Source organism: Callospermophilus lateralis, unplaced genomic scaffold (assembly GCF_048772815.1).
Source record: "Callospermophilus lateralis isolate mCalLat2 unplaced genomic scaffold, mCalLat2.hap1 Scaffold_89, whole genome shotgun sequence".
NCBI lineage: Eukaryota > Metazoa > Chordata > Mammalia > Rodentia > Sciuridae > Callospermophilus > Callospermophilus lateralis.
The window spans coordinates 288,185-311,177 of NW_027517018.1; the positions used below are offsets into that span (position 1 = coordinate 288,185).

Genomic DNA, 22,993 nt, shown 5'->3' on the forward strand with positions numbered 1-22,993 from the left:
AATGAGCTAGTGTGGAATGCAGAGTTCCCTAGAAACAAATTCTCTCTGGAGCTATTTTTGTTATGCACTTCTAGAGCAGAGCTGATGCTGACATCATGGCATGTCAGAATGTGGAACTCCCCAAATCTTCTCTTCAGAGCTTAGTACTTGGAGGGTAGAGCTAATACTAGCTCTGTGGAGTGTCCCTGTATGCCCCCCCCCAAGGATGGAGAGAGGATATAGAGTCTCAAAGATCTGTGGTGGAAGGGATGGTGGTGAGTTCTGCATAATCCACAGTCCATTTTTCTGGTGTTTCCAGTCCTGGCTACATGTGACTGCTCATTCCCCAGACTCTGAGAGCTGCGTCTGGCAAACTGCCAGGTTTAATGAGAAGCACCATCTGTTACTACATATGCTGATTGCTGAAGCAGTAAGTAACCTCAGACAATAGGACCTTTTCTAAGATGGCTCCAAATTATAAAACTGAGAATATGCAAAGAAGTACAGGTGTCTTCTACAGAGCCAATTTAACATGCAAACTGTACTGTTGTTTGCTTAGCCTATATTTCTGCAGGAGGCTGGATCCTGTGCCAGTCATGTTTGTTGGGACTCTGTTTCTTCTCTACCTCTGGGGCATACTTCCCTGGGATTGGCACTGGTGCATTTTGTTTCATTCTGTCTTCCACAGTCGATTTTATTTGGGCTTCTCCAAGTCTCTATCCACAGTTGAAACCTGGTATTTTCTCATAGACATTCATCTCAGTGAGCAACTATGTTACAGTTATTTTAATTTGGTTTCAAGGAGATGCAGGCAAGTGTATAATGCCTCTAATCTACCATTTTTGGAAGATCTCTTGCTACTATGTTCTCTTAGTCATATTTATTTATTTATTTATTTATTTATTTATTTATTTATTTATTTATTTATTTATTTATTTATTTATTTTTACTAGGTAGCAAAGTCACATTATTAAAAATTAAAAATAGGAAGGTGTGTATGGGAAGAATCTTTACCTCAGACTCTTATGACCTGGTTGCCAGTTTTATATCCTTCCTGATTTTCTTTCCACATATAGAAGTAGGCATGAATGTTCTTATTTCCCCTCTATTTTGCATACAGTCTGTATACAAAATAGAATCAGTTAAACATGCAAAACGTACACATTTCTGGGCCTGGAGAGATTGGCAACCTTATTCCATGTGTGACTTTTACATGTTAAAGCATTATTTGTGATTACTTGTACTGGAAATAACCAAAATATTAAAAGATTTATGTAATGGAACACTGTAACATTTTATGAAAGGAGGGTATCTCTATGATAGATAAAATGGGACAATGTGTAAGAAATACTATTTAACTAAATTGAATGCAATTGAATAATGTATGTGTTTATAATAATGAAGTCTCAAAGCATAGTCACAAATCTAGGAAGGAAATGTTTAAAACTGGAGAGTTTCAGGCACAGAAAGACAAATACTACATGATCTCAGGCAGTGGGCAGTTTTAAAAAGTTGATCTCATAGAAATCAAATAGACTAGATGTCATCAGAGATGGGGACAAGTAGAGGGGGAATGGAATAGAAATTGGTTGGTCACCAGGTACAGTGTTATAGTTTGATAGGCACAGCAAATTCTTATGTTCTATGGCATAATAGGGTGAGTATAATTAACAGTAATGCATTCTATATCTCATATTAGAAGAGGATTTTGATTGTGTTCACACAATTGCATCATAAAAATGTAAAAATCACATTGTTTCAAAAATGTATAAATATAATGTGTTGATCATAAAAATTAAAAAATAGAAAACTGGGGACTTTTTTTTTTACTTTTTAGCTTTTATATTTTTATATTTTAGTTAAAATTTAATATAATTTCCATAAAATATTGTAATTTTTAGATCAATAATTTAAAAAAAACTTAAATAGAAGTTTTTGATAAATCAAAGTTCATTATATCACAGTTAATGATTTTTTCCAATGGAAAAATATTAAAATATCCTATAATAATTTATTTGATTCCATGTGTCAAACATAAAACTAAGCTTTGAATAAATACATTATTTCATTTATTCTTTAGGAATTTCTTAAAGTTAGACATTTTTCTCATTGTATTATTAGTTAATTGGTATTCTAACTATACCTCTTATAGTAAAGCCCAAGTGCTGATGAATACTTTTTTTTCTTTAGCAAAAATGTCTGTAGGTTGTTTTCTTTACTATTAGGTAGAAATTTGAAAATACGTGTATGATATAGTAAGATATACTATAGATAGTGAGGTACACTAAAAATAATAAGTAAATTATTTGCTTGTCATATAAACTTTTCCAGAGTATTCATTATAATTTTAGTCTTTATTTACATTAGTTTTGACTGGTACATAAAGCATAAAATTTTTCATATTAATGGGGTACGATGCTTTGATATGTGTCCATTGTTTAATGTTTTACTCTGCAAACACTTATCAATTCTTTATGGTGAAAACTTTAAATTTTCTGGCTTTTTTTTTTTAATTTTAGCTGTAGGTGGACACAATATCTTTATTTTTATTTATTTATTTTTATGTGGTGCTGAGGATTGAACCCAGTGCCTCACCCGCACCAGGTGAGCACTCTACCACTGATCCATAATCTCCACTCCCTTTTTCTGGCTTTTTAAAGTGTACAGTGCATTATTGTTATCTATAGACACCCTACTATGTAATAATAGCATACCAGAACTTGTATTCCTATCTAACTGTAGTTTAGTATCCACTGATAAAACTTTTTACATATCCTTATCTTCACTTATTCTGTCCTAGATATATAATCACATCTCAATCCATATCTTTCATTACTTAGCTGATATTTGTGATACAGAAGAATCTAGCTTTCATAACTGTATCATGAATGTATCCTTAACATTTTAAAATGTTCAAAAAGTGTTTTGTTTTTGATTCTAGTGTTCAGTGTTTGTTGTTGTTTGGTTTTTGTTACTTTGTGTTTTGGTACTGGGAATTGATCTCAGGGGCTCTTTACCACTGAACTACATTCCAGTTCTTTTTTTTTTTTTTTTTTTTTTTTTTTTGCAACAAGGTCTCACTAAATTACAGAGGGTCTCATCTAGAAAGTAATAAGTTTCTTTTTCGTTTTCTTTTTTTTTTGATACTGGGGATTTAGGGGCACTTTACCTCTGAGCTACATCCCAGTCTATCTATCTATCTATCTATCTATCTATCTATCTATCTATCTATATTAGACTAATATTTTTAACATTAATAATTTTATAGTGACATAACTTACTATAGAAAGTTTGAGTCAGTCTTCTCTAGTGTACAGTGTATTCTTTTGCCTTTATATTTGTGTCTTCCTTTGTTTTAGCACAGTTTTCCTGAATTATATTTTAAAATATTTATTCCATACAGTTGTATGTCCAAAATGAATTTTCCTTTGCATGCTATATCTGTCATTTTCTCTCTAATCCTAATCTCTCTTTTTTTAAACCTTGCTATTCTCATTACTGGCCTCTCTTTCCCTTCTTTTATTTTGCAGTATCTGTTTACTACTATCCTTGTCTCTAATTTATCTTACCCCTCTGTTATTCATTTTTCCCTCTCCTTTTCCCTTCTCCTTTTCCCTTGATGTCCTACTTTTTAATCTCTCTCTGGGATAAGGTGGGATTCTAAAGCAATTTTATTTCTGTAGAAAGGGCATGTTTTGTGTTTGTGCACAGGGAAGAGGAAGAGGAAAACTAGGTATTCAGCCTCTTTTTTTCCCCTTCTCAGAACCCAGTCTCTAAGTTTTCAGCAACATCATGCAGTGCTTTAGCATTCTTACTGGGACCAGAGATGTTAGGATCATGAAGTGTCAGACTGGTCAACAATTGTTTAAAGTCATCCAGGCTTCATGGTAGAGATGACAGATTTCCAGGTCTAAGAGATGACCTGTTGTTGGTGAGGGGTTACTGTGAGGGCTGGGGTTGTGGCTCACTGTAGAGCACTCATATATCACGTATGAAGCACTGGGTTCGATCCTCAGCACCACATAAAAATAAATTTAAAAAAAGGTATAGTTTCCAACTACAATTTAAAAACAAATTTTTAAAGTTGTTGTGAACAAGATTTGTATGTTAATTTTTAAAAATCTGATCCTGTCTTTTGTGTAAAAGAAAAAAAAAAGAACAGCAAGTAATTGATTATATGATATATATATATATATATATATATATATATATATATATATATATATATAGTAATTTATTACTCTAGGTCAACTTTAATTTCAAATTAGACATTTCTGGAGAATATAAACCTTGCAACATACTCTCTCATAAACTATTTTGTAGATTTCAGAAAATAATCAGGTGCTAAATATGACTCAGAATAACTTCTACTAAATGCCAGATTTTGTGTTTGGGACACAAAATAATCTGCATTTCTTATTAGGAAGACTTTTCTCTTTTATTTATTTTTGTGCATTATAACTTCTCATTGTTTGAGATCTTTCTCCAAGGAATCCTTCAAATAAGTGAAGAGTTTTGTTTGTCAAAATGGTGCCAGTGATACATATTAGTAGTAGTAAGAAGATACACATTTTGAGTAATTTTTCTAATAATGCTAGTTGTTTTATTCCCTACCATGTTTTTCTTCATTTATTCTTAAAGTAGAAAGTAGCATTTTTTTAAAAGAAGGAACTTAGTCTTGTAAAACTCCTTAGAAATAGTCTGAATTTCCTAAGTTTGAGCTCTCAGATATTATGTAATATTGCAAGAAGAATATAGGAACATAAATAGCAAAACCTTTCTTACCTCCCTTTTTATGTTGTATTTCTATTTCAATTATAATTTATTCTGAATGGAAGACTACAGAGATTCATGTTGTATTAGAGAACTAATCTATTTGTCCTAATTTTGCATGTGGGTGAAACCTCAACTCCTTAACATAAGTTAGTTATACCACTTATTTGTGGCCCATTTTACTTAGTATTTTTTTTCTTTGTATCTATTTTAGATTGTGTGTGTGTGTGTGTGTGTGTGTGTGTGTGTTTTCTTTTCAGATTTATAAATTGATAAGTAAAACAAAATAAGTAAAATGCAACCTTGAAAGAAATGTTATAAGTCTGTCTTGGACCAGAAAGGCCCACTGTCCCTTGTAATACAGAGTGTTCCACCAGTTGTCTAACATTTCACATGTGGTATAAGTGGATGTTGTTATCTTAGAAATGAAATAGGTGTATTAAGAGTTTAAAATTTTCTTATGTTGATGCCAGTTTAACACATAACACATATAGAAAACACTTAAGTTGTAAAAGAATTACCGCTTGTTAAAAAATATAACTTCTAGGTCTGGGGCTCTAACTCAGTGGCAGATCTCTTGCATAGCATGTATGAGGCACTTGGTTCGATCCTTAGCACCACGTAAAAATAAACAAAAAATAAAGGCATGCTGTCCATCTACAACTATCAAAAAAAAATAGATAATATATTAACTTCTAGGCCCTATCTCTGGACATTGTAGCTTAGTTGTTCTGAAGTGAGGCCCAGGAATTAGCATTTTAACAAATATTATAATGCACATCTTCCTGAGCTTGCCCTTTAAGTAAAAACTATACAACTGAATGTTATGTGCAATAAATAAATAAAAGATAGAATTAGTTCCATCTTGTTGAAAAAGAAAAGGAAAAGATCACATATGAACAAATTCCATATTAAAATCATTTTATGTGACATTGTGATTTTACTCCCGAAGAGATAAGTTTCCTCTTCAGATATTTAGCATTCTAGGTTTTAAGATGTAAAAACACTTTTCTTTTATACCTAATGTAAAAAAGTGGATTTTTTTCTTTTCTTTCTTTCTTTTTTTTTTTTAAGAAGGAAGATTAGTCTTATATATCTTTGCATTCAATACCTTTTCTAGTACCTTGAGTCTAAGAAATAGCAGGTTAGTAGGGTCAAAGTCTAGTTCCATTAAGGTCTTACAAAATTTTTTTGTGTTACTTGATAATTAAAAATATACATCAAGGCAAATGAAATATTTCTTTATGTACTCTCGAAATAGATGTGAAATGAATAATTTTGGACCAAGCAACAAATTATTATTAAATAGTTACACCTGAGTAGATAAATTGCAAAGGAGTGGTTATTACATCTATAGCCAAGTCCTGTTTAAGGGTTTTCATTTCTTTTTGAAAAAAAAATTTTTTTGTTTATTAAGACAATAGTGTTTGTCATTTGACATTTTTAGAATATGTATATGCACCACAAATTTTTGGTGACTATTTTTCCAGATGTATTACCAAGCAGAGTTTTACATAGCCTGACCTTACTTGTAACCACAGAATAATTTTTGCTTTTTTTTTTTTTAAACAAGGCTTCTAATTTTTTTCTTTCTCAGCATTGTTGTCCAGAAATGATAAATAACTTTTTGGGACTGGCTAAAACAGAATTTTCAAATACAGCAAATACAAATAAGACTATTGATTCAGAGAAAGGAAAATTGATCATATTAGTTAATGACTTTTATTATGGAAAACATGAAGAAGATGCCCAGGAAGAACAGAAGACTCACACAACCTTTAAAAGCTTCAGTTGCTTGAAAATTCTAAAAAATAATATTAGGTATGTAAATATTTATTTTTATTTCTATTTGAAAATTGAAATGCTACAAATATAAATGTTGTATCTTTAGGTTACATTTTCCTTTGCTATTCTAGATAAACAATTCTAATACTTTCTACTATAGACAAAGGCAGACTTTTTGTTTGTTTGTTCGTTGTTGAAAAGCTTTTGTCATTTCTTGTATTTTAGAATTTGACACCAGGATCTACTTATTTGTATTTCTTTCACATTTCTTAAGATGTACAAAGTTTATTTTAACTTAAAAGAAAAAAATAAGTTCATTTTGTTTTAGCAGTGAATCTTTTAGGTAGTTTACATTTTATTTTTCTTCAGTTATAGGAGAAAGCACTTCAAAAGTGTCCAGTTTTGAACTTCTTTATGCTAATCTTAATGCTCAAAGCTTTCAATTCATATTAAGAACATTTACCTAGTGGGAAAAGTGATCTATTTGGGGGGATGGGGTTACTAGGGATTCAATTCAGGGACACTCAACCACTGAGCCACATCCCCAGCCCTATTTTGTATTTTATTTAGAGATAGTGTCTCACTGAGTTGCTTAACACCTCGCTTTTGCTGAGCCTGGCTCTGAACTCGAGATCCTCCTGCTTCAGCCTCCCAAGCCTCTGGGATGATAGGCATGTGCCACCAAGCCCAGCCAAAAGCAATGTGTTTTAAAGATATACCATTTCTAGGAGATGTGTCTGCTTTGATTTTATAATTTGACACCTTTAACAATTAGAGATTTCATTCACAATGAAATTTTGAAGAGGTGTACACAAATGTTTTAAATTTTAGAAACTTACTTTGGAATTTTTGCATTACATGATATACTATAAAGATATCTTATGTAAGTGAGTAACAAGAATAAAATAACAAGATATATTGAATGGTATTTTTCATTGATTATATGGCATGACATTTATAGTATATAAGGTTACTTTCTACAATTTCATTATAAAAATTTTCAAATACTTATCAAAAATTTAAGTCTTATTGGACACTTCTACACTTACAACTTTTATTTTATTCTTAATATTTTACTGTACTTGCTTTATCATATTTTTCTTCCTTTGGACTATCTGACTTTTAAATTAATTTCAAAGTAAGTTGCAGATATCAGTGTACTTAGACAAGATATGTGTGTGTTTGTGTATACAAACATACATATATATGTGTGTATTCCATTTACTCTTTATAACTATCACCTGTAGCATTTTTAAGCATGTACTTACACGTCTGGGCCCAGCATTTATTTGTTTTCTTGTCTTCTATGATATGCTCCTATAATAATCATTAATGGTTGCTTTATGGTAGAACTTTTTCCAAGTTCTTTCCCATATCTTATATCATATGAATTTTCTCATTGTTTTACCTCCTTTGTGACACTGTTAACTCTCATCAAGAACTAGTGGTCCCCATTCTTTAACAAAGGGGAAGTTGTGCTTTGACATATAACACTGAAACAGTACTATAATAGAACTCTACCACCTATTTACATATTTTTACCATTTTAATAGTAAAATATGTCAGAAATCATGTTAATAGATGCAATGAGGGCTGGGGTTGTGGCTCAGTGGTAGAGCGCTTGCCTAGCACCTGTGAGGCCCTGGGTTCTGTCCTCAGCACCACATAAAAATAAATAAATAAATAAAAAGTATTGTGTCCAACTACAACTAAAAATATATATATTTAAAAAATAGATGCAATGATAAGCATGGAAGTGTGATTAACTGATTTAAGCTCCTTGTTCAAATTAAATATGACACATATCATATTACAAATTATTTGAGCAACAAGTTGTTTTTTTTTTGCTTTTAAGATTAGCCATTTCCATTTCATATCAAACATGAAAATGGGAAATTCCTTTTTTCAGGAATTATTTCAGGAGACATAGGTCTATGTTATCAGAATATTTAGAAATTTTCAGCATGCTCCGTTTGATAACATCCAGTGATTAAGCATTTAAAATATATTGGTTATCTGATAAATGTAACCTTAAAGTAAAGTACCTCATAACCAAAATTATGTGTATTATATAACATTGCTTTTAATTTTTCCAGTAAAGCTGGGAAGGCAAATTATTTTTCAAGGATGGTAAGAAACAAACAGCTCAAGATTTCTACTCTGTTCTGTTATTATCATACTGTGATATTAGTATTTTACCCCTTACTTATCAATAAAAATAGGTATATTTCATTCTGTGAACATGATTCCAAAAAATTTGCCCTTTTAGTTTCTCCCATTTCCATTTGTTCATTTGAAAAATATGAACTCCAGATTGGGCTTATTTAATAATTGAGAAAAATAACTAGCTGATTAAAGGATCCTTTATATAAATATACTTAAGTGCTTATGATTTTGAGCTAAAAGATATTGGCTTTGCATATGTAAATACTTAACCAAGACTAGGACTTTTCTGGTAGGTGTTGTAGAGCTTGTGTTAAAGCCAAAGAAGAAAGATATTTTAAGGTGTATCATAACTTGCTGTAAAGAGTAGTGTGGTAGAGGTGTAAAAAAAGAGATATATGTTATAACCTTCTTGATGATAGTTATCCAGATTGATGACATTATCATCAATATTAATAGTTGCAAGATTATTTCTTATATGGCTTCAAAATGAGTAATTGTAAATAGCTGACCAGTCCAAAAATTGTTGTTTTGATTGAATAACTTTTATTTTCAAATTCAGCAAAAAGCTTCAGTAAGCTCTTCTAAATAAGTATTCTCATTTATACTACACTCTCTGCTGTTGAAGGTCATAGTTTCTTTTCATAAGGAGCCTTTTAGGGAAGCTGAAATAGCAGAATGTAAAACTGAAAAATGGACCTTTTTTATAAAGGGCACAGTCTGCAAGTTAAAATAAACAGTATGTGCTAACAGTAAGCCAGTATCATTAAAAAAAAAGTTCTTGTAATTTTAAGCATTAAAATTGCTATTACATGCATTTAGAAACCAAGACACAAGTAAAAATACCAGTAATTTGTCTTTTAAGCAGCTGGAATCTATTATATGTCTTCACAGTCTTAAAAGATTTCTCTCATGACTCTAGCTGCTTTTGGTGCTAGGGTTTCCTTTCTTTCAGTGTTTTATTTTAAACTAAAAATAGTATTTAAGGTATAAAAAACAAGCCTGCTCTTTTACCTTAAATTTTTAAAAATAATCTGAAGTAATGATTGAGTTAGAAAATGAGTGATATTTTGATTATTTTGAAATAAATTTGAAAAAAATCACTGAAAAGGCAATATTTAAAATATACTCTTTTCTAGAGGACTTTTAAGACATTTTGGATTTTGAGTAATACTTGGTATTTTTGAGATTAAGACTCAGAGATTGGTGAGATTTTGTTTTTAAATCTGAATTTTTGCACCTGTTGACAATCATTTATAGGTTTATGAACCACATGAAACATCATTTGGAACTTGAGAAGCAGAGCAGTGAAAGCTGGGAAAACCACACCACCTGCCAGCACTGCTACCATCAGTTTCCCACACCATTTCAGCTGCAGTGTCACATTGAAAGTACACATACGCCCCATGAATTTTCTAGTAAGTTGCAGTTTCATTTAAATGTTGAATATTATTGAATTTGAAGATAGAAACTCTGAGAAAACCTGAGTAACTCTGTAAGAAAAATAAGAAATAGACTCTGGAATTTGGGGGCAAAATGGAAAAATTAAGTTTTAACTTTTAGAAATTTTGAAATAAAATTCGTTACTAAAATTAAAGTCCCTCTGGCAAGTAATTCATTATAGTAATTTCCTTGGCATAATCTGGGCAATACATATTGGGGATTCAGAAGCCTCAAATCATATATATCAAATGCAAAATCAGTGTTCTTCATTTAAACTTTAAGTAACTACGGTTGTAGTTAAAATCAGATTTTGAAGCTAAGTAGCTTGAGTTTAAATACCCGATCCTCCTTTTGTTATAGCTATAAGAATTGAGACATGAACTCTTGAAAAATGAGGATAATAGAAATGCCTTCCTCATATGCTGTTATAGGAATCAAGTGAGTTAATTTAGGTGAAGTGTTTAGGAATGTGCTTGGCAACCAGTTAACAAACTATATGATTGATCACTTCTGCTTCTGCTGCTGTTACTACCACTATTTATATAAATTTGTAAAATAATTTTTTATATCTTAAAATGTAATACCGTTTCCCCCCTCTCACTTTTAGCCATTTGTAAAATCTGTGAATTATCATTTGAAACAGAACATGTTCTTTTACAACATATGAAGGATAATCATAAACCCGGTGAAATGCCATATATCTGCATGTACATACACATTTTTATTGTGTTCTTTTAAGTGGTGTGTTTGTGTTTTAACTACAAGATTTAAGCCCATTAACCCAGAGGTCAATACATTTTTTTCAGGAAATATTTCAGGTTTTGATGGTTTACTGTCATTGTTGGAAATTAGCAACTCTGCCATAGTAGTACAAGGGCATGTTCCAGTAAAATTTTATATATAGACATTGAAATTTGATTCCATAGAACTTTCATGTGTCATAAAATATATCAGTGTTTTATTCTTTAATCATTTAGGTAAATTGGTTACCAAAATTAAAGTCCCTCTTATAAATAATTTATTAGTGGAAGGCATAACTCATTCATTATATGAGGGGTAGGCAGTGAGCTGCATTTGGCCCACAGACTGTTGCTTGCTTACATCTGTGGTAGTCAAAGAAGAGCCCAGCTAGACATACATATGGACATGTCTTACCATATAGGGAAGAATGTAGGTGTATACAAGGGAAATTTGAAATGCTGTTAGTTATAAAGAACCCTAGCTAATGTTTTGTGACCAGTATTTTTCCAGAATTTGAAGGAATAGGAAGACAAAAAAATAAAAGATTGATTGCCACCACCATAGTGTGGGGTCCATTTACAATCTAAAGAAGAGTGCTGTTTTTGTAGCAGAAAAAGCACTTTATAGGACAGGAGGTGCCAAAATTTGAAAATTTCAGTCAAGGCAGTGATAGATGAACGATCTGCTAAAAAGCACATAACCTAGTTATGTTTTGAGAAGAATTCTTTAATTTTGAAAGATAATTTCTGGGTTTTTTTTTTTTGGTGCTTCTGTTAGTGGAATTTTTGCGTGTATAGGCATCAGCAAGAGTAGTAGTACACAGTGTTCTTCTAAACAAATGATCCATAATTTGCTTTGTAATTGCACATCAGTTATAAATTTTTGAATCAAACAAAACCTTCTTTCTATTTCTAGGTTTGCAATTATAGATCATCATCATTTTCTGATGTGGAAACTCACTTTATAACATCCCATGAAAACACTAAGAACTTGCTGTGTCCTTTCTGCCTCAAAATTATTAAAATCGCAACACCCTATATGCATCATTATATGAAACATCAGGTGAGATTTTCTAATTCCTGTTTGTTCATATTATCTTAGTGAAAAAACAGGTTAAGTCTTGAAACACTGATTAGTTTTATTCTGCAAATGAAGCAGAGTTGTTCCAAATAACCCAATTAAATTTATAATTTATGTTGAATTATTTGTGAAACTTCCAGTTCTTTCCTTATCTCCTTTCCAGTGATGGTGTAGACCATAAATAAAGACCATAAATAAAATTGTGAAAAATGATTAGAAATAGGCAACCAAGGATTGAGGGGGAATAAAAACAAGAGAGAAGGTGAGTGAAATAAGCAAGTGGCAGATAGTAAGGTCCTAAGAGTAGATCTGGGAATGATTTTGAAGGAGTTTTCAAGAAGCAGGATGGGGGGAATATTACTTTGAACTGAGGAAAAAAAAAGATTGTGGATACATACCTTGTTTTCCTATTCCTTTTCAAACTTTATTTCCACTTTCTAAAGCTCTGTTATTATGAGAAAATGTGTTTTCATTGACCTAGGTTCATCCTTCACAGCTACAAGGCAAAGGAAGCTGTTGATGGATTGATGTATGAATTCTGCCAGAGAACTGTGTTTAGATCCTAACTTCTTTCCTGGATTACTTCTGCCAGTTCTGCTGTGTAATTTTTGGAACTCAGCATTAGTGCTTGGAATTCTGATGTTATGCTTATTGTGTTTTTTTTTCCTGAAGCACTTAAATTATCCCTGTTTATGCTAAAAATGTTGATACACCAGTGTTTTTGTCAAAATCAGAACCTAATGGATTTATTGCACCTGATCATATAATCAGGTTTTTCCAACTCATTAAGCATTTCCGTATTATGAATTAAACTGGCACACCAATTTATTCACCATTGGTACTCACCTTGCTATGAGATGCAGTTGTTAGATAATCATGAAATCAGGTAGTAATTTTTAATTGGGAAAGATGATAAAAGTAGCATTTCCAAATGAATTTGGGATCGCTGGTGTTGTGACTGGGATACCACTCATCCTTGAGACGTTCTGGAAAGATCTTTTATTTAATGGTCCCCCAACAGTATTCCAACAGGTGTTAATAGGGGTTCTCCCAGTATTGTCACTGGTAAATCAATTTGGTAAATGCCTGGATTTAAAAAATTAAACAGTTTTGTTTGTCTGTTTATTAAAACAGGACTTCTCAGAGCTTTTAATATGCTAATGGACATTGTAAATCTCCAAGCAAAAGATATAGTATGTATCATTTCCCAAACTTATTTGACCACTGAACACTTTATTTGAACATACCTATTAACATTTCTTGATAAAGAGTTTGGGAAACATTGTCCTTCGTATTCTGTATTTCATCTTTAGCCTTTAATTTTAAAAGGGAGAGTAAGGTATAAACTATTTTATTTTGAGGCTTTTTAATGTAACTTTCCCCAGATGCTTTACTAAGCTCTACATTGAGTTATAGACATGAAAATAATGATAAGATGTGTGGATCCAGTGTGTGGGGTGTACAATGTATTCTATTTATTTTTTTGTGGTGTAGGGCATTGAATGCAGGACTTTGCACATGCTGAGCATGTGCTACTAAGTTGTGTCACCAGCCTAGGCTATGTTATTTAAAATCAAACCTTCATGCCTGGAGCCATCTTGACTTGCCATGGGTTCCTAACTTTTAAATTTTTTTTGTTTGGGTGTGACTGGGAAGTAGATAGCCAGCAGTAAAGATAGGGCAATCTATTAGTAAGAAAGAAGGATCATCAGGCATCCTCCAATGTATTTATAATATGTATACTTATTTATGAAAGACTGGGAAACCTTCACTGAGTAGAATTATAAACTTTTAACAGATGACAGTACAATATCAGGTAATAAAAATTGTTGATTCTGTGTCTCATTTTATTATGTTGAAGACCTCACTTGTAATTGTTTCTTTAAAAGATTATATTGTTATGTCTTGAGTAATTTTAGAGCAAACAACCGAGTTTATATGACTTTTATAAAATAATTTAAGAATTTCTGATATATTAAAAAAGCTTATTAGATAAAACAATAAGCAGTTAACATATAGTAATCACCATATGGTATCAGGGTACTTAATCCTCACAACCTATATATGTTTTATAAATGAGGAAACAGGGTTTTAGTGAAAGTAACTTGCCTAATGTTGCATTGTCTCATAAAAGGCAAAGACAGAACATGACTTTAGAGCACTAGTTTTTACTGCTGTCACAGAGTTGATTTTACATTGGCATTAGATCTAAAGGTAGAAATTACATATAGTAAGAATTACCCTTAAATCCCTCAAGACTATCAAAAAATTCAGTACAGTTATTTTTCTATACTCTGAATAGATCATTATATCTTTGATTGAACATTGTTGTTATTAAAAACTGTGATACCGTATCTTCATCACCCTTAGCTCATTAAAATGCATATGTACATAACATCAGAGATGTATAAGACTTGAGTCCACCTCAGGGAATTATAGATTGATGTTTCCTGTCTCAGGATTTTGGATAAATATGCATTTAATGAAGTAGCAGTCATTTGAACTAGTTAAATTGTACCTGCCGCTCATGTATTTTTCTGCATTAGTCTCTTGCTTTCTGCTTCACTATTTAGTCATCCAACATATATTTATTTAGGATGCCTTACTGTATGTCAGGAACTGTTTTAGGTATTATATAGCAGTGTGATTTAGGAATTGGTACTGTAATGGAGAAAGACAATAAATTTGTGTGAATGTGTGTTTGTATATGCTGGTGATAAGTATTGTGGGTAGGAAATAAATGTGGAAAATAAGGAGTGCCAAGCACTGGGGAGGAGGGTTTGCTCTTTTATATACAGCATGGGCATTAAAGGGCCTCTTCAAAGGAAATTAAGGAGTAAGCCATGTGGGAGAGGTAACATTATGTAGGCAATGAAGTGATTATAAACCAGAGTTACTAATAAGATTGGCAAGGAGGCCATTGAAGCTGGAGCAGAGTTAACTAATAGAAGGATGAATTGTAGGAGATAAGGTTGTAGCAACAGAATGCAGGCCAATTTGTGTGGACCCAGAGTCAGGACTTTGGAAAGCTCCTGGAAGGTTTTAAGTGAGAGACCTAGCATATTTCAAGAATTACCGACAACCATGGAGAGAATAGATCACAGGGCAGAAAAAGACATGAAAGAAAGATAGAAGTTTTATTGTTTTTTTTTTAAACCATAGTCTGGGGAACTTGCCCCAGTATGGTAGCAGTGGTTGGAGGTAATGACAAATAGGAATGTTATCAGTAGTCTTGAAAGTGAAGTTGGCAGTTTTATTAATGTGTTAAAGGGGGGGGGCAGGAGGGGACACTGAGTTTTTTGTCTTAAGCATTTATAAGAATGGAGTTTTAATATTCTAAGCTATGGAGAAAACTGAGCAAGGAACAGATTTAGGATGGTAGGAGAGAGATATAGGAAACCTAGAGTTTAGTTTGTCCATAGAGAAGCATATAAGATGTCAAGTAATATTGCCACATAAGCATTTGGGTAGGTGGTATTTCAAATCATGAAGCTGGATGAGGTAACCTAGTAAGTGATTCTAGTAAAGAGTTCTGGGAAATGAATTCTAGTGAACTTTTGTTCTGTCCTGTTGTCTGGTATCTGTTTCTTAGCCAAGTTTTTCTCTCTTTTTTCCTCCTCTCTTTGAATACTTTATAAGTGAATTTGTGTTAAGTTGCTTATATCTATGATATAAGATAGTGCACTACACTGCTAGTCTTAAGATACAGCTAAAATTATTCAAACATGTTGTTCTTACATATTGCTTTGGACATTGTGAAGAACTATTTTCTATTTTTTAAATTTTAATTGACATATAACAATTATACATATTTATTGGAAATAGAGTTATAATTCAATACATGTTTACAATGTATAAGTTCAAATTAAGGTAATTAGCATTTCCCTCAAACAGTTTTATCATTTGTGTTGGGAACATTCACATAACTCTCTTCTAGCTCTTTATAATAATATATAAATTATTATAAACATAGTCACCCTGCCGTGCTGTTGGACACTAGAACTTATTCTTCCTATCAAAGTGTTTTGTTTTCCAGTGTCTGATCTCCCTCATCCCTATCCCTGCACCCTTCCTAGCCTCTAGTGACCACTTTATATACTTCCCATGAGATCAACTTTTTTATCTTGAATGTATGAGTGAGAACATATGATTTTTTCGGGGGGAGGGTACTGGGAATTAAACCCAAGTAAACTTCACCACTGAGCTATATCCCCAGCCCTTTTCATTTTTTGAGACAGGGTCTTGCTAAGTAGCTGAGGCTGGTCTCAAACTTGAAATCCTCTTGCCTTAGCCTTCCAAATTCTGGGAATACAGGAATGAGCATTACACCCAGCTGAATATGTGATATTGTATTTCTATGTCTGGCTTTTTTTTTTTTAATGAAATGTTTGCTGTGTGCTAGTAACTTTGCTAGATACTTCTCTGTATATTACCTCAGAGAAGTATTACCTTAAATTTTATGAAGAGTTGGTTGTATTTAAAGGGAAATAGTGATGTATCTGGCAGAGATACAGCTTTGAAGAAGATATTTTGCATGTGCTATTCTAAATTTCTATATACTATAAGCATATGTATATGAAATATATTTTTATATTATTGAGAATAAATGTGTAAAGGTTTCAGTTGATATTATACAGTAGGAAGAACACTGGATCAGGGAGTCTAGCATTGTTATTATCTAGCTATGGGAGAGGGACTTAGATTTCTCTTGGCTTCTATTTCCCATCTGTAGAATGTGATAGGACCAGGATATTAGGAGGAACTCAGGGAGTTTTCAACTGAAACATAGGTTATGATCAGTTATATTTTATGCCTCCATATCTATGTTGTCCAGTGTAGTAGCCACTGGCCACAATTACCTGTGTAAATTAATTAAATAAAATTTAAAATATTTAGCTCCTCACTTTCATTTGACACGTTTCAAGTGCTCAGTAACCATTATATGGCTAGTAATTACCATGTTGAACAGGAAAGCTCTAGAGCATTTCGTTATTGCAGGAAGTTTTATTGGACAACATTGCTTTATATAACCATTTTTGTAACTTAACCTTTGAAATATCTAGTTAGATTTACTTGAGTTTAGAGGGTGTAATTTACTTTACCAACTTGTCAAATGATTGAAAATAGCAAAATTTTAAAATGATTTTGATATTTTCTAAAATTAAAACATGTTTAGCTCATTTTCATAGTATCATGTTTTTAAATAATTTAAGTTTATAATTAAAAGCTTTCATACATTTGGTATAACTTCTATTTGAACCTGTTAATAGAACTTTTATGTTTGACTCTATATAGTAACAAATACATTTGATAGTAATATAAGTTTTTAAAAATACTATCTATGATAAGAAATTATAAACTTTAATTAAAATTAAGTTAGAGTAGTTCCAGGACACAGAATTTTGTGGTTATAAAAGTTATTTTTCCTTTTTTCTGTTTCTCAATAGAAAAAAGGAATACATCATTGTACAAAATGTAGACTGCAATTTTTGACATGCAAGGAGAAAATGGATCATAAGACACAGCATCATCGAACATTTATAAAACCTAAACAACTAAAAGGATTGCCTCCTGGAACAAAAGTGAGTTCAAATATGTTATATTTTAACATTTTGTATAATAAAAATTAGCTCTAACCTGGTTTTATCTATTAAATATGACTTTTTAAAAATGACTTCATATTTTTATTGACTAATTTTAGATTTCATTGTTTTTATGCTTAGAAAGGAAAGCTTTAACCATTGAGTTCAGTGGTGGGTACTATGTTGAAATGGCATTCCTTCATTAAAAGTGTACCTAGTTTAACTGTTCCTTGGATCAGGGGGTTGTTTCAATATTATATAGGCTATTTTTGAACTATGTCAGTTTTAGAAGCTAAACTCTAAGAGACTTGATATCAGGAATCTTATTTTATTTATCTTTGTATTCCCAGTGTGTGGCATAGTGCCTTGAATGCCAAAGGTTCTCAGATGTTTGTTGAAATTGTTATCATTTAGTCTACTCTCAGAGAAGCAAGTACTGCTGCTGGACAGCATTGTATTTTAAGTGAGCAAACACATGTCTGACTGCATACTGATGATTGTAATTTGCTTTTCCCTTTTTGCCTTATATACATCTGTTTTCTCTAACTTCTTTATGTACAGTCAGCTCTTAAATATTTGCTCCAGTGGAGGGAAACAGAGGCATGGATAATCCAAAGTGAAATAACCCCCAAAACATTTATATTTGGCTTTGGGTACTTACCTTTGAATGTGGGTATGTCTGGTACTTGAATTAAATAAAATAATATAAAGCCATGCTCTGAAGACTTAGAGCAAGAGAAGCTATCCAGCATTCTTCCCTGCAAACCATTCATTTCATGCTGGAACTAGACATGCAGAACACTAATGTAAGCAGTGCAGTCCTCTCTCATTTTTCCCCTTAATAATAATAATAATATTAATGATAATGATACTAAATGTTGTTACAACATCTTAGAATGAGGCTTTGAGTGTACTTTTCATACATTGTATTATTTAATCCATACAATCATTCAGTGAGTAGAAAAGGCAAATAGTGCCCTGTATTTTAGATATGAAGAAGTTTAAAGAGGATATCTTATTTACTCAAGATTACATGGCTTGGAAGGCATAATGTGAGATTCAACCTCAGTTCTTTTGATTCCTGACCTAGTGCTTTTGTATAATACCTAAGCACATGTTTCATAGGACTTCATCATAGTCTGTTCCTCACATGCATGAGGAGAGTATAGTCAAGTGATCAATGAGAATGTTGGTAGGCAATTGACCTTTCTATTGTCAACTAAGAGATATAATTGAATATTTTCTATTTTGAACACTAAATGATAAATTTTGTGTTAGTTCCCTTTAAGAGAAGTCTCAATATTAAATTCTTCACACAGTGGAAAAAGTTGATTTAACTCTTTCTTATAACATTTTATAAGTATAAATCCAGGATAATGAGCCCATAAAGGAGAGGTCACATTTACTATAGATCTATTTGTTTTGTAGTTATGAAAGGGTGAGATCAGTCGGCCTTTCTAGAGTTATTTTTCAAGCTTTGTGAAACTTAGACATATATATGAATTTTTTAAAAATTATGTCACAGCATAAAAATAGCTATGAAATGTGCTCTTTTGATAGTCATACAATTTTTATTAACTCCTAATTACTCATTAATAACTGTGTTTAGACATAACTGATTTTACATTAAGTGAATAAATATCAAATTTAACTTTATTTATTTGTTTTGAACATTTGGAGTAAATAAGACTAAATACAATTGCAGTTTATGTGTACTCTTTCAAAATACTTGAAGTTTAAATGGTTTTTGTACAGTGATATTTTAATAGTAATATAGTGATTTTTTTGAAGTAAATATATTCTGCATTCTTGTAGGTTACTATTCGAGCTTCAGTTGAACCTCTTCAGTCAGGATCTTCACCTAAACCTTCCATTAATGCAAGCACTTCTACCCTTCAGCTCTCACCTCCAAGGACTAAAAATATAACTGCTAAAAATCCCACAAAATCGAATACAAGTAAACCTAATACAACCAAATACAATGCAAATAAACCTAATGGAAATAAGCCTAATGGAAGTAAATCTAAATACAAATAAAAAATCTCTAATATGCAAAAGAAACAAAGTACATTGACTAATAGCAATAAAAAAAATCAAAGTTAATACTGCATTGAGGAACTTAAGGTGATGTTTTATTCCTAATATACAATACCAATTTAAATTTAAGTATAAAAACATTATACTTTAGTTAATTAGAATAGTAATATGGCTCTTACTGATTACTTTTGTTTTAAAATATATTTATACCATTTTCTTTGTGTCTCCACAAGGTGTTGTCGAGGCATTCACAAGTGCATTGAGTGCTGTTCTGAAATAAAAGATTTTGCAAACCATTTTCCTACATATGTCCACTGTAGCTTTTGCAGATACAATACTAGCTGTAGTAAAGCCTATGTAAATCATATGATGAGGTAAGAAGAGTTAAACCTGTAAATTGACAACTAAAATTATAGTACAGGAAGTTTTTGTTTTGAAGCAAAGTTATCCCTATTAGAAACTAGTTTTTCTCCTCAAAGAGCCAAAAGGACCTAGCAGTAAGGAACTTCTAAGATACTATCTGATGTTATTTTCCAACATAGTAACTCAAGTAATTACTGGTCTTAAATTGTAAGAACGGTTAATTAAACTAATAAAATTAGGATAGGTTTGTTGGAAAAATAATTATTCTGTTTTTTATTTTTCCCTATAGGTATTTAAAAATGGTGATTTTCAAATAAAACTTTAAGTGTTTTAAGCTTATTTAGCATACAAATAAATGTCCTCATTAGGAATATCCTCTTCAAATTAGTCACTTTGAGAGAAGCTGTCGTTTTGTGATGAAATCCAGTGATTACTGCTTCTGCTCATAGAGGAATAGCTGTACCTAAATTTATTGATAGTTGAAACTATTAACCTTTTATTCAACTAGTAGCTGTAGCTTTTTAATTAATAGCTAACATTATTGGAGGATTTTCAGTGATGTTAGGAACTTCATTGAATCTGGTTTTCTTTCTATGGTCCTTCATCTGTCAGGCCATCTATACATACATTTGTTCAGTAAAAAGGAGAGACTATTCTGGTTATGATGCCACCGTTGGAATTCTTTTTCATTAATTCATTTAATTTATGTTGTTTAAGTACCTATCATTATACTATGTTAAGAAACCCCTTCAGAACCCACATTATTTTCATTTGTATTTCTTTAATAGGAGAATATTTTATTCTATCAGGGTGGATTTTTATCTTTAAAAATAGTTATTCCAGGGGCTGGGGATGTGGCTCAAGCGGTGGCGCGCTCACCTAGCATGCGTGCGGCCCGGGTTTGATCCTCAGCACCACATACCAACAAAGATGTTGTGTCCGCCAATGACTAAAAAATAAATATTAAGATTCTCTCTCTCTCTCTCCCTCTCTCACTCTCTCTTTAAAAAAAAATAGTTATTCCATTATAAATGTGATATACTGCTTATTCATAGTGAGTTTGTTCCATTTAAATAAACATTAGAATTAATGTATAACTGAGTTTCTTGGAGATCATGACATAACCTCTGTTTTACTTTCTTATCATTATGAGATACTGCTTTTCCAGAATTCTCCTACCTTTCATGGCAACTTTAGCCCTTCTCTCTCAGTTTTTCTGCCTTGATGATTGGCCTACCTCCTGGTGTTTTGGCTTCTTTAGTGCCAGCACTTCACATCAGCTTTTAAGTTTTGGGTCCTCTTCATTTCTAGTCTCATCCTATATACTCTTCATTCCTTCTGAATTCTTATTACTCCATGATGTTCAGAGTTTTGACTCTTTTTGCCAGTCTAGCAGCATTCATCTAAATTTATAGTCATCGTGGTCCTCTGTTTCGAATCCTGTTCTTTTCTTTGTCTTCTACATTTTTATTCATGCTCACCTAGAATAAAAGCCAGTTTAAGTTTTCAGCCTCTTCCCCTTTCTATCTTTTTGTATGCTCAATTCCAGAATACAAGAGTTTATTTATTCATTCTGACTTTATAATCTTTAACTTTCATTAAGACCTATCTCTTTATTTTTCTTTTTAAAGACCTCCTTATTTTTACCTACAGTGTTGTTTAATCCTTTTTCAGTACCCTAAAGATTTTATTTTCATCTTTCAGTTGTTAACCCAACTTATTAATTGCTCAATTGAAGGTCATCTTTTTCATTTTTCCTAAAAGCTAGCTCTTTTCAACTCCAAATATTTTTCTTCATCCAGATATTAATCTCAGAAATTAAGCTTGTCCCATTTCTCCATAGCCAGTTCTATCTTTTATCTCCTTCAATTCATCATAAACTAATTCACTTAAATTGTATCTTCATCCCTATCTCACTATTGGTCTTCTGCTTATAAAAACTTTCAAGGTTTTGTTTCTTTAATTTTGGATGAGGGAGCTGTGTCCTTCCTGCATATTTTCTTTATTTCTTGTCTGCCTTTTTCCATCAACATTTTTCAAAATGTTTGTTACCAGCTTAATTGTGACTCATTTCTTTACCATTTTGAGTATCATCCCTACCTATCAACTAACACTGACCCTTTAAAGATTATTGTATCATGTACTTATCACCACACTTTTCCTCTTTTTTCATTCTTTACTCCTTAACTTTATTTTTAACGTTGTTGCCACTCACTTTTGAAACGTTTCTCTTTAGTCTCTATTAAGAGGTTAATACAATTTTTCTTCTTTTTAGGTAACACCTCTCTTTCATTGCCTGTCTCCAACTGTTTATAGTCCCTTTCTTAGTAATTTTAGCACTTGCACTTTCAGCTTTCAACTTGAAATCTTAGAATTTCAATCTTTTGTTTTTCTAAGATCCAAATCTGTGTTTCTAATTATTTTGTAGATGCTTTTACCCTAGACCCACTGGCACCTCAATAGAACAACAACAACAACAACAACAACAAAAGCCAAATATTATTATCTGTCTCAGATTCACATTACTACCATCCCAACTTTTTAAGTTCCATCTCTTTCAGGGCACCATTTTGTGTGAATGTTTAGCTCCAGCTAGAAATAATTTACTGCTCCAAGTTTCTGAAACTCAAGAAGTTCTTTGGATTCACTGTGCATCATGGCTTCCTGTGATTGCCTCCCAACCACTGCAATATCTGATACTCCTATTGCTCTAAACCAGGCCCCATTATATTTTCCCCTAGTATACTTCTGGGTAGAATGCTAATCTCTTATTCTGTTCAAAACACAAAGCTACCTAAGGATGTCTTTTATTTTGCCCTTAATTTCTAAAGGATCAAATTGGAAAGTATTTTGTGTTTCTTAAACTAAGGTTCATCTGGCCTTCCTTATCCCATTTATCATAGGTTTCCTTCCTGTCCTGAAGAACTTCCAAATCCATTATATCTCCAACCATTTGCAGTTGGCTCAAGACATTCTTCTTACCCTTTTGCAAACCACCCAAACCTACATTTTATTGTCATCACATATACTCCTTATTCATTGTTAGC

The 22,993-nt window shown here is 32.0% G+C and overlaps 1 pseudogene; it reads left to right on the top strand.

The window, feature by feature from the left end:
• The window catches only part of LOC143390065 (zinc finger protein 280D-like), a 54,344-nt pseudogene that overhangs the window by 21,871 nt on the left and 9,480 nt on the right, over nucleotides 1-22,993 (top strand).